This window comes from Jaculus jaculus, chromosome 1, assembly GCF_020740685.1.
Source record: "Jaculus jaculus isolate mJacJac1 chromosome 1, mJacJac1.mat.Y.cur, whole genome shotgun sequence".
NCBI lineage: Eukaryota > Metazoa > Chordata > Mammalia > Rodentia > Dipodidae > Jaculus > Jaculus jaculus.
The window spans coordinates 165,086,423-165,105,203 of record NC_059102.1 but is presented as its reverse complement, the minus strand read 5'-3'; positions in this window follow the sequence as shown (position 1 = coordinate 165,105,203).

Genomic DNA, 18,781 nt, shown 5'->3' with positions numbered 1-18,781 from the left:
TTTGGAAGTCTTAGCCATAGCAATAAGGCAAGAGACACACATAAAAGGGATACAAATTGGAAAGGAAGAAATCAAGTTATCATTATTTGCAGATGACATGATTCTATACATAATGGACCCTAGAGACTCTACTAGCAAGCTGTTAGAGCTGATCAAAACCTACAGCAATGTAGCAGGATACAAAATAAATACACAGAAATCAGTAGCCTTCATATATGCTAACAACAAACACACAGAGGATGAAATCAGAGAATCACTCCCATTCACAATTGCATCAAAAAAAATAAAATACCTTGGAATAAACCTAACCAAGGAAGTAAAGAATCTATACAATGAGAACTTTAAAACACTCAAGCGAGAAATTGCAGAAGACACTAGAAAGTGGAGAAACATCCCTTGTTCCTGGATTGGAAGAATCAATATCGTGAAAATGGCAATCTTACCTAAAGCAATCTACACATTTAATGCAATCCCTATCAAAATTCCAAAGGCTTTCTTCATGGAAATAGAAAAAACAATCCAAAAATTCATTTGGAATCACAAAAAAACCTCGAATATCTAAAATAATACTGAGCAACAAAAAAGAGGCTGGTGGTATCACCATACCTGATTTTAACCTATACTACAGAGCCATAGTAACAAAAACAGCATGGTACTGGCACAAAAACAGACATGTAGATCAGTGGAACAGAATAGAGGACCCAGATGTAAGCCCAAGTAGCTATAGCCACCTGATATTCGATAAAAATGCCAAAAATACTCATTGCAGAAGAGACAGCCTCTTCAGCAAATGGTGTTTTGAAAACTGGATAAATATCTGCAGAAGGATGAAAATAGATTCTTCAGACCGGAAACTTTGAAACTGCTAGAGGAAAAAGTAGGGGAAACCCTTCAACATATTGGTCTTGGCAAAGACTTTCTGAATACAACCCCAATTGCTCAGGCAATAAAACCACAGATTAACCACTGGGACCTAATGAAATTACAAAGATTTTGCACTGCAAAGGACACAGTGAAAAAAGCAAAGAGGCAACCTACAGAATGGGAAAAAATCTTCGCCAGCTATATATCTGGTAGAGGATTAATATCTAGGATATACAAAGAACTCAAAAAGTTAAATAATAAGGTATCAAACAAGCCAATCAAAAAATGGGCTATGGAGCTAAATAGAGAGTTCTCAAAGGAAGAAATACGAATGGCATATAAGCATCTAAAAAAATGTTCTACGTCACTAGTCATCAGGGAAATGCAGATTAAAACTACATTGAGATTCCATCTCACTCCTGTCAGATTGGCCACCATCATGAAAACAAATGATCATAAATGTTGGCGGGGATGTGGAAAAAAAGGAACCCTTCTTCACTGTTGGTGGGAATGCAATCTGGTCCAGCCATTGTGGAAAACAGTGTGGAGGTTCCTAAAACAGCTAGAGATTGATTTACCATATGACCCAGCTATAGCGCTCCTAGGCATATATCCAAAGGACTCATCTCATTTCCTTAGAAGTACATGCTCAACCATGTTTATTGCTGCTCAATTTATAATAGCTGGGAAATGGAACCAGCCTAGATGTCCCTCAACAGATGAGTGGATAATGAAGATGTGGTACATTTATACAATGGAGTTCTACTCAGCGGTAAAGAAAAATGAAGTTATGAAATTTGCAGAAAAATGGATGGACCTGGAAAGTATTATACTAAGTCAGGTAACCCAGGCCCAGAAAGCCAAGCGCCACATGTTCTCTCTCATATGTGGATCCTAGCTACAGATGACTGGGCTTCTGCGTGAGAATGAAAATACTTAGTAGCAGAGGCCAGTAAGTTGAAAAGGAGACATAAAGGGTGGAGAAAGGAAGGGAGGAGGATACTTAATAGGTTGATATTGTATATATGTAATTACAATGATTGTAATGGGGAGGTAATATGATGGAGAATGGAATTTCAAACGGGAAAGTGTGGGGGTGGGGAGGGAGGGAATTGCCATGGGATATATTTTATAATCATGAAAAATGTTAATAAAAATTAAAAAAAAAAGAAGTATAGCTAAAAAAAAAAAAAAAAAAGTGCATCAAAAAATTCATAGAATCAAGCCGAGTGTGGTGGTGCACGCCTTTAATCCAGCACTTGTAAGGCAAAGGTAGGTGGATCACTGTGAGTTCGAGGCCACCCTGAGACTACATAGTGAGTTCCAGGTCAGCCTGGACTACAGTGAGACCTGTCCTCGAAAAACCAAAAACAAAAACAAAAACAAAAGCAAAATAAAAATTCATAGAATCAAATGTAATGAGAACACAACATAATGAAACCTTTAGGACACAATGAAGGCAGTCCTAAGAGGAAAATTTATAGCTCTAAGTGCCTATATTAATAAATTAGAAATGTTGCAAGTAAGCAACTGAATGCTTCACCTTAAGAGAAAAAAGACAAGGCAAACCAAAAATAAGTAGATGGGAAGAAATAATAAAGACTAGAGCAGAAATTAATGAAATAGAACCCCCCCCCAAAATAAAAAGAATCAATGAAACAAAGAGTTGGTTCATTGAACGTATAAACAAGATTGATAAACCCTTAGCAAATCTGACCAAAAGAAAGACAGAAGAGACACAATTTAATAAAATTAGAGGTGAAGGGCTAAAGAGATGGCTTGGAAGTTAAGGCATATGCCTGCAAAACCTAAGGACCCAGATTTGATTCTCCAGGTCCCATGTAAGCAAGATGCGCATGGTGGTACCTGCATCTAGAGTTTGTTTGCAATGGCTGGAGGCCCTGGCATGCCCATTCTCTCTCTCTATCTCTCTATCTCTCTCTCCCTCTCTCTGTCTCAAATAAATAAATAAATAGATAAATAAATTTTAAGAAATTAGAGATGGGCTGGAGGGATGGCTTGGCAGTTAAGGTGCTAGCCTGCAAAGCCAAAGGACCTAGGTTCGATTCCCCAGGACCCACATAAGCCAGATGCACAAGGTAGTGCACGCATCCAGAGTTCATTTGTAGCACCTGGAGGTTCTGGTGTGTCTATTCTCTCTTTCTCTCAAATAAATGAATAAAGAATTTAAAAAAAAAAAAAAGAAATTAGAGATGAAAAAGACACCATTACAGAACATGTCAAAAAATCCAGAAAGTCATAAGGACATACTTTAAGAACATATGCTTCATTAAGTTTGAAAATCTGAAAGAAATGGATGATTTTCTAGATTTATATGTCCTACCAAAATTAAGTCAAGCTAAGATAAAGCATTTAAATAGACCTATAACAAACACAGACATCCAGGCAGTTATTTAAAAAATCTCCCAACTAAGGCTGGAGGGATTGCTTATCAGTTAAATCACTTGCTTGCAAAGCCAAAGAACCCAGGATCAACTCCCCATGACCCATGTAAGCCATATGCACAAGGTGGTGCATGAGTCTGGAGTTCATTTGCACTGGCTAGAGACCCTAGTGTGCCCATTCTCTTGGCTTCAGTCTTTCTTTCTCCCTCTCTCCCTCTCTTTCTCTCATAAATAAATAACAATTAAAACAAAATTTAAGGATTGGAGAGATGGCTTAACAGTTAAGGCAAATGTCTGCAAAGCCTAAGGACCCAGGTTCAATTCTCCAGGTCCCACATAAGCCAGATGCATATGGTGGCACATGTGTCTGGAGTTCATTTGCAGTGGCTAGAGGCCCTGGTGTGCCCATTCTCTCTCTCTTCTCTTTCTTTCTTTCTTATTCTCTCTCTCTCATAAATAAAAAAATTAAAGTAGGGCTGGAGAGATGGCTTAGCGGTTAAGCGCTTGCCTGTGAAGCCTAAGAACCCCGGTTCGAGGCTCGGTTCCCCAGGTCCCACGTTAGCCAGATGCACAAGGGGGTGCACGCGTCTGGAGTTCGTTTGCAGAGGCTGGAAGCCCTGGCGTGCCCATTCTCTCTCTCTCCCTCTATCTGTCTTTCTCTCTATGTCTGTCGTTCTCAAATAAATAAATAAAAAATTTAAAAAAAATAAAAATAAATAAAAATAAAAAAAATAAAAGTATATCTTTTTTTAGAGGCCCAGATATGTTCTCTCTCATATGTGGATCCTAACTACAAATGACTGGAATTCTGTGTGAGTAGGAAGAAAACTCAGTAGCATAGGCCAGTAAGCTAGAAAAGGGATATAAAAGGAATAGAAAGGGAGGGAGGGGATACTTAATAGGATGGTATTGTATATTTGTAAGTAGAAGAACAGATTAATGGGGGTGAAAAGGCCTAAGTGAGGTCAGGGAAAGAGATTGAGTAAGGAATGGTGGAGGGAGGGCTAATCAAAATCTAACAGGACATAAATAAGTCATATGGAAACCTACTTTTTTGGACAATGGAACACACAGGAGCCATAGATTGTTACTGGAATATTTTCAGTGCCAGGAATAGGATACTCTCCAGTTAGTTGTTGGCCAGGGAGGTCCCTGATGCCCCCAAAACATTACAGGCCACTTCCAAGGCCCTTGGTTTCCCACCAGGAATAGATGGTAAGATCTTATTGCTGAAGACTGTACATACTTGGGCTGCAAGGTCACTGCTGGAGCTAAGCTGAAAACCTCCTCCATGTAGACCAGCTGACAGAAAGCAGGAAAAAGCCACACTGCATTAAGTTCAATAGGAGAGACAGAAATTACCAGTGAAGATACCCAACAGTGGATACTGCAAGCCTGATATTTGCCAACCAGGTCAAATGAGCCAACAGGTGCAATAGTGACATGTTTGTTATGGAGGAAACCAACCACCCTCTAATTTGACTGGAGGCCTGCTCCATGGGAGGGAACATATCCCTGATACTGAAAACCTACAACAGGGGTAGTCATGAGCCCTAGGAGTATAATGTCTGCTGCTGTCTGGCTAAAAGTATATACAATGCTCACCAAACTAACCAGTAAGCACTTCTTTTAATGTTCATACCCATATATTAAGGCTACTCTCACTTTTGGTTAGAGAACCTTCTCTTTTCAGATGGCAGTGACCTTGGGATGACTCAGAAGGCACCATGGTGCTGAAAAGAAGTTACAGAGGAGTGTTCAGCACTGAACTATCTCAATCACACCTTCCAAGGCTCAGGGTCCATTTCAGAAGAGGTGGTGGAAACAATGTAAGAGCCAAAGGAAGGGCAGAACTCCTTACAATGTGCTCTTCCAGACACAAAATGGCCTGGATGTCTATGACCTTACACTGCCTGACACTACTACACAAGACCATCACAATAGGAAGAAATGGGGCTGGAGAGATGGCTTAGCAGTTAAGCGCTTGCCTGTGAAGCCTAAGGACCCCAGTTCGAGGCTCAGTTCCCCAGGTCCCACGTTAGCCAGATGCACAAGGGGGTGCACGCGTCTGGAGTTCGTTTGCAGAGGCTGGAAGCCCTGGTGCACCCATTCTCTCTCTCTCCCTCTATCTGTCTTCCTCTCTGTGTCTGTCGCTCTCAAATAAATAAAATAAAAATTAAAAAAAAATTTATAAAAAAATAGGAAGAAATGATCATGACATCAAAATAAAAGAGAGACTGGTTGAGAGGGGGAGGGGATATGATGGAGAGTAGAGTTTCAAAGGGGAAAGTGGGGGAGGGAGGGAATTACCATGGGATATTGTTTACAATTATGGAAGTTGCCAATAAGAAAAAGGTTTAAATAAATAAATAAATAAATTTTAAAAAATTTAATCTCCCAACTAAAAATAGTCCAGGCCCAGATGGATACACTGATGAATTTGACCAGATCTTCATGAAAGAACTAACACCAATGTTCCTCAAACTTTTCCATAAAATAGAAAAGGAAGGAATACTACTGAACTCTATCTATGAAGCCACCATCACCCTGATATCTAAACCAGACAATGACAGGACCGAAAACGAAATTTACAGACCAATCTCTCTCATGAACATAGACACAAAAATTCTCAACAAAATATTGGCAAACAGAATACAAGAATATATCAAAAAGATCATTCGCCCTAACCAAGGAGGTTTTATCCCAGAGATGCAAGGATGGTTCAAGATACACAAATCAATAAATGTAATACACTATCTAAATGGACTGAAGGCATCAAGCCAAGAGATCCCCACCAAAAATGCCTAGTCCAATAATGGAAGTTTCTAATGAAAACACAGAGGCTATACTCCAGACATAGAATCCCAAAATGAAAACATGAGACGCATATTAAACAAACTTCATGAGGCCATGAACAAATGGATGGGTGAAATGGAAGAGAGACAACAAAAAGAATTCAACAAGCCAGGAATGGTGGTGCGCACCTTAAATCCCAGCACTTGGGAGGCAGAGGTAAGAGGATCACCATGAGTTCGATGCCATGCCACCCTGAGACTACATAGCGAATTCCAGGTCAGCCTGAGCTAGAGTGAGACCCTACTTCGGGGGGGGGGGGGGAGGAATACAACAAACACGTGAAGACAATGGAAGAGAACCAACAATGACATATAGTTCCCTGCCAGACTCCACTGGCAGGGGCAGGTGGTGCTGTGGAAGGACCAGGCCTGCTGGTTCCTCCCAAGGGGTTGAGGAGGATGATGAGCATCAGACGACTCAGACCTCTCCTAGCCACCGGAGAAAAACCACACTGAGTCGGGAGTCTTGTTAAAGCAGGAACTCACAGGAACTCACTTTATTGCTATGAGCAGTTGCCAACATAATGTTGGGGACGAAGGCGGGGATTTTAGGATGGGGGCAGAGGTAAGGGCCGATAGTAAACTGTAACTATTGAAATGGTAATTTCAACTGCCATGTGGAGGTGGCAGGCCAGAAGCCATTAGGCATCTTGCTGAGTCCTAGCTGGCCAGAGACAGGTCACCAAACTTTAGCTAGGCTCAGGAAGTTCCACTAGGCCTCACGCCTGGGCCTTTCAGGGCCCAACATCTCCCCCTTTTGTTTTTGTAAGAGCATTAGTCACTGTGGCCCCTGTCTTAGGTTGTCCCCCTCTGGGGATCTTACCCGTCATTGGGTACCATGTGTTTAGCTTGCTGAGAACCCACTCCATGGCGTGTCTTAGGTTGTCTCAGTCAGTCTTAGATCTTACCCATCATCGGTCACATGGAGAGAAGAGGAGGTGGCAGTGGGTCATATGAGGAACTTAATTCCTGAGTTGCCAGCCTGTGGTAATGTATCTCAACCTGATGAAGTTTTATTGCCTCTAGCCACTGGTGAATAAATTGTGTAATTTTGTTAATTACACAAGGCCCAACAGTGAGGAGAAGGAGAAGGGGAAGGAGGGGGAGGGGTCCAGGTAGAGGGAGGAGGTAGGGTAAGAAGTCATGTAGGCCCGTCCGCAGCAGGTTGTCCTGGAGGTCCCGCTGCCTCCTCTCCAAGTCTTCCTGGAGCCTCTTAATCTTGTCCTGGACAATTCCCGATTTATTGGCGTAAAAGTGGCATTTTTCCTGTAAAAACAAACATATGCCTCCCTTTGTGGCCAGTAGTAGGCTGTTTTGTAGGACTACCTCAGACAGGGAATCTAGCTGTTGTTGGAGATAGGTCTCCCTCCAATATAATCAAAAGAGGGCATAGGGAGGGCCTCATGTCAAGGAATGATATCTACATCTGGGATTAAGGTGGCTGGGGCACAAAGGCCCATCCAATTGGTGGGCAGAAAGTCATAGGCCTTCCCGCCTCCACAAACATAAACCATTCCAGAAGGCGGGCAGCGTTGAGCACTGGGCTCAGTTGTGTTAAAAGTACAGAAGGGGGTGCACGCGTCTGGAGTTCGTTTGCAGAGGCTGGAAGCCCTGGCGCGCCCATTCTCTCTCTCTCCCTCTATCTGTCTTTCTCTCTGTGTCTGTTGCTCTCAAATAAATTAAAAATAAATAAATAAATAAATATAGTACAGAAGGACACTCGGGAGGCAGAGGTAGGAGGATTGCCATGAGTTCAAGGCCACCCTGAGACTACAGAGTTAATTCCAGGTCAGCCTGGACCAGAGTGAGACCCTACCTCGAAAAAAAAAAAAAAAAAAAAAGTACAGAAGGAAGGATGAATGTATCCCACATCTATACTGGAATTATTAGGGGAAGGCGGGGCCCAAATGCCCAGAGGAAACATTGGGAAAAGCTGGACGGGTATGGGGAAGGTGGCTGAGCAGTTTTTTAAGGTTATATGGACAATTATACTGCAATCAGCCGGAGAGGCCCAGATTGGAGGCAAAGGCAGCAATCCTCCGCAAGGGAGGGAGTTATTCAATTTAGCAGGGTAAAGGACCATTTTAGGAACAGTCCTCAGGGTTGGGACACTCCCTAGAGAAGTGATTGTCAGTGTCCCCTTGTTGGGACAAATACTTTAGGTCTCTCACTGGTACCCAAATGGGTCTTTTTTCATCTTGAGGGAAGACACATCCAAACCCTCTCCCTGCTGTGAGGAGCGGATCAGGCCCTCTCCAGGCCCCAGTCAATGGGTCCCTCCATCTTACCAAGATAGAACTGTAGGTAACAGATGAGGACCAATGTTTTTGAAAAGGGGATAGTTGTTTATCTTCTTTAGAATAATTTAAAATATTTAGGGTAAATAATGCTTTTTTTAGTTGGTCGTGTAGGGGTAAGGATTCCCCCTTTTGTTATGTAATGGAGATTTGAGAGTCTGATTATATCTTTCAACGATAGCCTGGCCCCTGGGTTGTATGGGATGCCTGTGGAATGTGAGATTTTCCAGGTCTGGAGAAAATCTACAAAGGTCTTGCTTACGAAGCAGGGGCCATTATCTGCTTTAATTTTATCAGGCAGCCTGAGAGTGCCAAAACATTGAAGCATATGACTAATAGCATGTTTAGATTTTTCCCTGGCATGTGTTGATGGCCAGTAGGCACAGGAAAAGGTCAGTGAGCCCAGTCACCACGAGAGGACGGACTTCTCCCCTGTCCCCACCAGGGTCAGTCCAAGGGGGCCATGTGGCAGTCTTCCAGGAGGTGGATTGCCCGCCAATTCCCAGTAGGGGAGGGCTGGGCACAAGCTGCCAGGAAGGGGGTCATCTATTTAAATTATCACATTTTGTCCTTGGCTCCCAATAGACTTATAACCATTATATATTATAAATTGTACTTAGTTTAATTTTAAAGGTCTCCACAGTCTTGACCAATTTACAATATTAAGATCTGTAAAATTAAACAAGTTAAACACTTTTAACATATGAAGGCACAGAGTAAACACTTTTAGTCTCAGTGCCTGTAATTTTAATTTGTTTGAGGCTTTTTAGCTTAAAATCTTAAATCTCTGCCAGGCATGGTAGCTCACAGCTTTAATCCCAGCACTTGGAAGGCAGAGGTAGGAGGATTACCAAGAGTTTTAGGCCACCCTGAGACTCCATAGGGAATTCCAGGTCAGCCTGGGCTAGAGTGAAACGCAACCTTGAAAAACAAAAACAAAAACAAAACAAATAAAAATCTTAAATCTCTCAGTCCAATATCTCTAGCTAAGCATATCAGTCTATTACAAATTTAACCTTGATTAAACTCTCTGGGCCTGGGCAGTAGGATGCAGCCAGCCCTTATTACAGTAGCCCAGTTCCAACAAAGTCCCCTGTAGTCTTTTCTTTCCCTTAGAAAGCTCATAAGCCGGGCTGGAGAGATGGCTTAGCAGTTAAGCGCTTGCCTGAGAAGCCTAAGGACCTCGGTTCAAGGCTCGGTTCCCCAGGTCCAACGTTAGCCAGATGCACAAGGGGGCGCACGCGTCTGGAGTTCATTTGCAGAGGCTGGAAGCCCTGGCGCGCCCATTCTCTCCCTCTCCCTCTGTCTTTCTCTCTGTGTCTGTCGCTCTCAAATAAATAAATAATTAATTTTAAAAAAAAGTATTAAAAAAAAAAAAAAGAAAGCTCATAAGCCAAGCCTTGAAGTTTAATGCTGTCTGTATTTAGCATTTTTAGACTCTCATCAGAATAGTCCATAAAATTTGGCTTACCACTCCAGAAGACACTTTTAGTTGTAAGCACCAAGTCTATGCCTATTTCTCCAAAACAAAGGTTCCAAAAGATTAACATCCACATGGTCAGGTTCATCTCAGTTCATTCCTCGGTAAATATGAAGACTGCCTCATAACTTATGAGGGTACGCTCACCCACACACTGATTGACCTCCTCAATGAATGCCTCTCATGGGGCACTAGTCTGCCGGGTTCCTGGAGCTGCATGTTAGGCATCAGATGCTGGGCTCTGCCAGCGGGGGCAGGAAGTGCTGAGGGAAGGACCAGGCCTGCTGGTTCCTCCCAAGGGGTTGAGGAAAAAGGGATGAATGTCAGACGACTCAGAACCTCTCCTAGCCACCAGAGAAAAACCACACTGAGTCGGGAGTCTTTTTGAAGCAGGAACTCACTTTATTGCTATGAGCAGTTGCCTATATAATGTTGGGGACAAAGGCGGGGATTTTAGGATGCGGGGGGGGGGGGGGGGGGAGGTAAGGGCCAATAGTAAACTGTGACTATTGAAATGATAATTCCAACTCCTGCACAGAAGTAGCAGGCCAGAAGCCACTAGGGGTCTTGTTGAGTCCTAGCTGGCCAGAGACAGGTTGCCAAACTTTAGCTAGGCTCAGGCAGTTCCACTAGACCTCACGCCTGGGCCTTTCAGGGCCCAACAGTTCTCAACAGATGCCTCAACAAAATTGAAGAGAATCCAAAGGATCTCAATAGAGAGAGAAATGAATTGAAGGAGAATCAACACAAACATGAACTCAGCAGTCAAGTTCAATGAGGACATGATCAATCAAATGCAGGAATGAAATCCAAGAGACAAGAGAGTCAAATTAAGAACTGAAACGGAATTCAATTAAGAGATAGAGGCTGGAGAGGTGGCTTAGCAATTAAGACCCATGCTTGCCTGCAAAGCCTAAGGACCCATCTTCAACTCTCCAGATCCCATGTGTGGTGGTTTGATTCAGGTGTCCCCCATAAACTTAGGTATTCTGAATGCTAGTCTCCCCAGCTGATAGCAATTGTAAATTAAAACTTCCTAGAGGCAGTGTATTGTTGGGGGCGGGCTTAAGGGTGTTATGGGCAATTTCCCCATACCAGTGCTTGTCACACGCTCCTGTTCATATTGTCTACCTTATGTGGGGTGGGGGGTGATGTCCACCCTTTGTTCATGCTGTCCTTTTCCCTGCCATCATGGAGCTTCCCCTGGAGCCTGTAAGCCAAATAAACCTCTTTTTTTCCCCACAAGCTGCTCTGGGTTGGATGATTTCTACCAGCAATGTGAACCAGACTGCAACAGGAAAGAGTAACGAAGAGTGGCGTTGCTGCTGGGCACCTGACTATAGCTTTGGCCTTTTGGAGCTGATTTTCAAGAGGAATGTGGAAGAGTGCCTAAGAGACGCCCTGCAGTGCTTGTAAATACAGCTTCATGGACTATTCTGGTCAGAATTCAAAGACCTGAATGCAGTAATAACCTGTGAGGTTTGCCTTATGAGAGTGAGAAAGAGCTTTGCTTGGACTGGGCTAGAGGCAAATAGTGTGAAAAGCTTGCTGTTATGCCCATGTCCTGAGAAGTTGTGCATTGTTGCTTTGCATAGAAATGAACTGGTGTGAGCAGAGGGATATGGCACAGAAAGAAAAATCTTTGGGTGAACTGCTGCCCGTTCAGCTGCAACTGAGAGATTACAACCTTTGAGATTGTGCTAGCTGACCTGCACTGGGGCAACAGGAAGAATGTGGACTCTTTTGGAGGCACCTGAGTGCTCAAGGAGTGTCCTGTTCTTCAAAGTCTGCTTTATTCCCCCTTGGATTAACAAATCGGCACCCTACCTGGTATTGTGGAGTATAAGAAATGCAGAGAAGAGAGGGTTATTGAGTTTCAACATGGTCTTGTGTTTTAGAAACAACCATGGGCAGTGTGGAGCAGGTTTGCTGGATGCCTGCATGGAGACCCCATGGAGCCATGAGGATGAACCATGGAGTACAGTGGAGACCCAGTGGAGATAGTGGGGCCATGAGATGGCTGCTAAAGAGAGTTGCCAGCCCCAGATGAAGTTTTCCAGGACTGTGCATAGCCTAGCTGGAAGGGAGGAATTGGAACTCCAGAGACTTGTTGTTGGTTAGAATTAGAGATTTGTCATTGACCAGAGTTGTTGGACTTGGAGGTACAGAGTTTGATGTTTGCCCTGTTTAAATCTTGTATTGGTTGAATATTTCTTTTCTATTCCAAATGCCATCTTTTTCAATGTGAATGTTTTTTCTGTGCCATTATGGGTTTTTTGTTGTTTTTTTTTTTGAGGTTGTTTTTGGTATAAAGGCTCAGTTAAAAGATCTTGGACTATGCAGATGTTTGAACATCATTAGGATTGATAAAAACTATGGGGACTTTTAAAGTGAGACTGAATGCATTGTATTTTACATCATGTATGGATATCAGTTTATGGGGTCTGGAGCAGAATGGGGTGGTTTGATTCATGTGTTCCCCATAAACTTAGGTATTCTGCATGCTAGTCTCCCCAGCTGATAGCAATTGGAAATTAAAGCCTCCTGGAGGTGGTGTATTGTTGAGGGCAGGCTTATGGATGTTATAGCCGGTTTCCCCATGCTAATGTTTGGCACACTCTCCTGTTCCTGTTCTCCACCTTACATGGGCCAGGGGGTGATGTCCACCCTCTGCTCATGCTGTCATTTTCCCTGCCATCATGGAGCTTGCCCTCAAGCCTGTAAGCCAAAATAAACCTGTTTTTTCCCACAAGTTGCTCTGGGTTGGGTGGTTTCTACCAGTAATGTAAACCTGACTGCAACACCATGTAAGCCAGATGCACAAAAGGTGAGGCAAATGCAAGGTTTCACATGCCCACTAGGTGGTGCAAGCACCTGGATTTCAATTTCAGTGGCTGAAGCCCTGGAGCACCAATTCTCTCTCTCTCTCTCTCTCTCTCTCTCTCTCTCTCTCTCTCTCTCTCTCATGTGTGTGTGTCTCCCTCTGTCTCTCTCACTTTCTCTAAAAAATAAATCAAAAGAGATAGAAATGCTGAAAAAAAAACACAATGGAAAACAAAAAATGAAATAACTCTTTTTAAAGCCTATGTAGAAAGCCCCAGTAACTGAATAAATCATGCCATGTAGAGATTATCATAAGTATAAGACAAGACAAAGGAAGTAGACAGGGAGTCCAAAAAGCACAACATGTTTTAAAAACGTATGAACAGAACAGGAGGGAAATATGAGACACCTTAATTTATTTAAGAGTGACAGAGATAGAAAGAGGCAGAGAGAGAGAGAGAATGGGCACATCAGGTCCTCCAGCCTTTGCAAATGGACTCTAGATGCATGCACCACCTTGTGTATCTGGTTTACGTGGGTACTGGAGAATCGAGCCTCAAACCGGGGTCTTTAGGCTTCACAGGTAAGCTCTTAAGTGCTAAGACATCTCTCCAGCCCTCTCCCCCCTCTTTTATTTGACAGAAAGAAAGAGGCAGAGAGAGAGGGGAGAGAATGGACATGCTAGAGCCTCTAGCCACTGCATATAAACTCCATATGCATGTGCCACCTTGTGCATCTGGCTTATGTGGGTCCTGGGGAATCAAACTTTCATCCTTTGGCTTTCCAGGCAAGTGCCTTAATCGCTAAGCCATCCCCTCAGCCCCATGGAACATCTTAAAAAGAACAAATATTCAGAGCATAGGCATATAAAGAGAAAATACAGACCAAAGGCATAGAGAATATCGTCAACAAAATCAGAGACACATCCAGATACAGGAGGCACACAGAACACCTAATAGACAAGATGAGAGAAGAAGCCCTCCATGTCACATTTTACTTAAAACTAAACACTGAAAAACAAAAAGAGGCTGCTAAAATCAGCAAGATAAAAACAGCTTGTAACATACAAAAATAAGCCCAGCAGAATTGCCTCTGATTTTTCAATGGAAACTCTAAATGCCAGAAGAGTTTGAAATAGAATTCTCCAAATATTAAGACCTTGGCTGTCAAGCCAAACTAATACACCTAGCAAAAGTATCCCTCATATTAGATAGTGAAAAGAAAACCATTTCACACTAAAATCTATCTCTATGAATATATGAGCATGAGGCCAATCATAGAGAGAACTCTGTAGGGAATACTCCACACAGAAGAGACAAACATCTTCAAGAGGCTACAAGAGGTTAAAAAAAAAAAAAAAAAGGAACCAAAACTAGAACGACATGAAAGCATACAAAACTCAAGAAAAGGCCAAATTCCACAAAGCCTTCAACATGACAAGGATTAAATCAAACCTCACATTTATAACAATAATGGACTCAACTTCCCAATCAAAAGACACAGACTAAAGCCGGGTGTGGTAGCACATGCCTTTAATCCCAGCACTTGGGAGGCAGAGGTAGGAAGACCACTATGAGTCCAAGGTCACCTTGAAACTACATAGTAAATTCCAGATCAGCCTGGGCTAAAGTGATACCCTACCTTGAAAAACCAAAAAAGAAAAAAAAAAAAAAAAAAAGACACAGGTTAACAGGTTGAATCAGAAAAATGAGCAACCACACTGGAACTGAGAGGGAAGCTAGCTCTCTCCTGGCAAGCCCACAGGGTGCTGGAAAGTATCACTGGAGCTGCTTGGGGACAATGGCCACCCACAGCATGAATAAGCAGGGGACCCTTGCAAGTGATGCAGTCAACCAGCCAGGCAGGAAGTACACACCTGTGCCATAGTGGCACACAGCCTTTGCAGGTAACCAACAGCCCTATGATTAGGCATGACTAGACATGAGATATAATCCCCAAATCTCCCACTCACTGAGAGAGAACTCATATCTAGTGGTGGGAAACAGTCAGAATTCCATGGCCAGGAAACTCATAGACTCCAGAGAGAAACCTATTGCTCTCTGGATAAGAAGAGTGGACATATACATCAAAAGGCCTCTCAAATAGAAGGCAGGCATGGTGGCACACACCTTCAATCCCAGCACTTGGAAGGCAGAGGTAGAGGATGGCTATGAGTTTGAGGCCACCTGAGACTACATAGTGAATTCCAGGTCAGCCTGGGCTACAGCGAGACTCTGCCTTGGAAAAAAATTAAATTAAGGGCTGGAGAGATGGCTTAGTGGTTAAGTGCTTGCCTGTGAGGCCTAAGGACCCCGGTTCGAGGCTCGATTCCCCAGGACCCACATTAGCCAGATGCACAAGGGAGCACACACGTCTGGAGTTCATTTGCAGTGGCGGGAGGCCCTGGCACGCCCATTCTCTCTCTCTTTCTCTCTATCTGCCTCTTTCTCTCTCTGTCTGTCACTCTCATACAAACAAAATAAACAAAAACATTTTTAAAAAATTAAATTAAAAAATTTTAAAGCCTCTCAAGTAAATATGCATTAAGGGGAATCCCTTAATCAAAGCTGCTTGGTTGGAGAGGCTGCTTGATTATTTACAGCTAGCAGAGAATGCTGGGGAGATTCAGGATCCATCAACACAACAAGAAGATAGCCTACCACAAGAGATGCCACCTCTACCGCATCTGCTGGAGCTCCTAAGAAACTGCAGTGGAGGCAGCGACATGAGTATTGCTCCTACTGCTAACCTGACAACTGACAACCAGCTCCAGGGAAACTGAGACAGACACTGTGGTTAATCAAAATCCATCAAAACAGAAATACAGAGAGTACAGAGAGCTCAACACTAAATTAGACTGCCAACAGGCCCAACCAAGGCCCAGAGATCATTGAAGAGGGGGCAGAAAGACTTGTAAGAGCCACACGGTAGGTAGGAATATCCTGAGGCACCCCCAGTGCACATGCACACACATGCATGCACACACAGAGAGAAAATGACTGAGGCCTGAATTACCCCACAATAAATGCCAACAACTCCACTGAGGAGGGCCCTCAGGGAAACTGCAATAGGGGAGAGAGGATATAAGAATATAAACTTTGTAAAAATAACTAACTAAATAAATAAACAAGAAAATACCATTAATCCTGTGTGACATCTAGATACCTTTGTGTTTATATCAACAGAACCTCTGTTGTTTCTGGATTTGTTTTATTCTACTGTACAGCCTTATAGAAATATCCAGATTACAGCCCCTTATGGTGAGATTCCTTAAAGTGAGGTGCTGATATGAGATAAGGAATGATGTTTCCTAGTGTCTGTTGTCTCGAATGGCATTCTGTTCTCATGCAAAATCCTGAAGTTGTTTCATACATGGAGAATAGTCAGCAGGGTTTCTCAATTTGAGACAGTGTCTCATGTAGCCCAGGGTGATCTGGTTCTAAGCTGAGGGGTCTCAAGAATAGAACCACTTTCAACCCACAAGTTGCATCATCTAAGCTATTGTTAAATAAGGCCTGAGGTAGAATCCACTTGCACAAGTGCTCTACCACTGAGCTACATCTCTAGCTTTCCAGGATAACAAAGTTGGCGTTTCAAGGCAAGTCCTATCCCCAGTCCTTAATTGACACTCTCTAATAGGGTCACTTTAACTTTGACCAAATATGGCTTAAGTCCTTTTTGATAATACCTTTCTATTGTGGGTTGGAGAAGGGTTAGTTGCTATCCAATTCTTGGGGGTTTCTATATGTTAACACCATGGTTGGCTTGACAGAATTTTTTAACACATTTTTTTGGAGAGAGAGAGAATTGACACACCAGGGCCTCAGATACCACAATTGAACACCAGACACTTGCACCGCATAGTGGGCATGTGCTATCTTGCACTTGCCTCACCTTTGTGCATCTGGCTAACATAGGATCTGGAAAATATACTGAACATGGGTCCTTAGGCATTGCAGGCAAACACCCCAACTGCTAAGCCATCTCTCCAGCTTTGATAGACTTTTTAAAGAACCTTAGAAATATTTTCTTTATTTGAGAGAAAGAGAATGAATGCACCAGGGCTTCTATCCACTACAAACCAACTCCAGATGCATGTACCACTTGTGCATCTGGCTTTATGTGGTTACTGGAGAATCAAACCTGTGTCCTTAGGCTTTGCAGGCAAGTACCTTCACCACTGAGCCATCTCCCCAACCTCTGATAGACTTTTTTGATAAACATTTTCAAAAAATTACTACAAATGCAACTTGACAACAGCGACAAAATAAAATTGACATTATACCATAAAAATAGAAGAATTAAGAAGGATTCATAGACCTAAATGTAAAAGTTCTGGAATGGAATATGAGCGTAATCACACTGATTTTGGATTAGGCCACAATTTCTTATGCATTCCTAAAATCATTGTTAACTGTGGCCCAAAATGGAAACCACCCAAATGCCCATCAACTTGAGAATGGATAAGCAAAAGGAAATAAGGTATTGAAGGAATGATACAGGCCACAATACAAGTGAAGATCAAAAACATTAACTGAAAGAAGGCAGGTAAAGACCAAGTGCTTTACAATTCAGTCTATTTCCAGTGCTCAGTAGGCAAGTCCATAGACAGAACATGATAAGTGGCTTCACAGACCAGCAGTGTGTAAGAACTGGGTAGTGGTGGGGAGTGGGTATGGTTTTCTCATGTAGAAATGGAAATGCCCTGTAGTGGTGATGATTGCACAGCTGCATCAATGACTGAGGAATCAAATGCAGGGCCTTGCGCATGTCAGACAAGCACCTGACCTCTGTGCTGTGCCCCTCAGCTCTTAAAACTCTGAAGGATTTTACAGTGAGATGTAACTAGTAGTAAGGTTTCAGCCTCATTAACATAAGATTTCCACCCATATCTTGCCTCTGTTTCTTCTACACTGCATTGTGTCCCATAGATGTGTAGAAATATTCTTAATAGCAGAATATAGATGTTTATGCACTTCTTTCTTATTCATTGGACATAATACTCTCAAATGTTAAATAAACTTACTGTATTTCTGCACCTAGAACAGAAAATATCGACACAAATATTATCATGTTCCAATCAAGTTCCATGATAGCTTTCCAGTTTCCTTCACCTACTTTTAGAAATGTCATTTCAATGAGAATTAATGGCATGATTTGACTTGAAGCAAAAGGTCAGCTAGCAAAAGTAAAGAATTGCACCATACTTCATTTTTAAAATTATTTTATTTTTGAAAGGGAGGCAGAGAGAAAGAGGCAGAGAGAGAGAATGGGTGCACCAAGGTTCTTCAGGCTCTGTGAATGAAGTCCAAACACATGTACCCCCCACCTTAACATCTCCAGCCCCATACTTCTCTTTTAACCTTTCAATTTCACATTGTTTGCATTCGCTCTTTTAAGAAAAATCAATATTAAACAAACACTCAATTTCCTGGAAGAGAAAAATAAAACTCTTGGGGTGAAAAGTCGGCTCAGTGGTTAAAGGTGCTTGCTTGCAAAGTCTGTTACTATGGGTTCAGTTCCCCACTGCCCACATAAAGCCAGACGCACAAAGTGGCACATGACATCTGGAATCCATTTGCAGTTGCAAGAGGCCCTGGAGTGCCCATTCTCTCAATCTCTCCCTCAAATAAATAAAGTATTTTTAAAATTTGTGTTTATTTTTATTTATTTGACAGCGACAGATAGAGAGACAAAGAGGCAGAAAGAGAGAGAATGGGTGCACCAAGTGCCTCCAGCCACTGCAAATGAACTCCACATGCATGTGCCACCTTGTGCATCTGGCTTATATGAGTACTGGGGAATCGAGTCTCAAACTGGGGTCCTTAAGCTTCATAAGCAAGCACTTAACCACTAAGCCATCTCTCCAGCCCCTAAAATATTTTTTAGAAAAAGGAAACTGAAGCACTTCACTTCAGAGTCTCACAAATTGTAAACTCTGTAAAGGATGTCATGTAACAGATGATTTATTCTGCTTTTAAGAGAATGTGCAGACCAATGTCCACAGTTAACTATGGGACCTTGTGAGGACAAGATTTCTTACAAGTTGAACTTTAA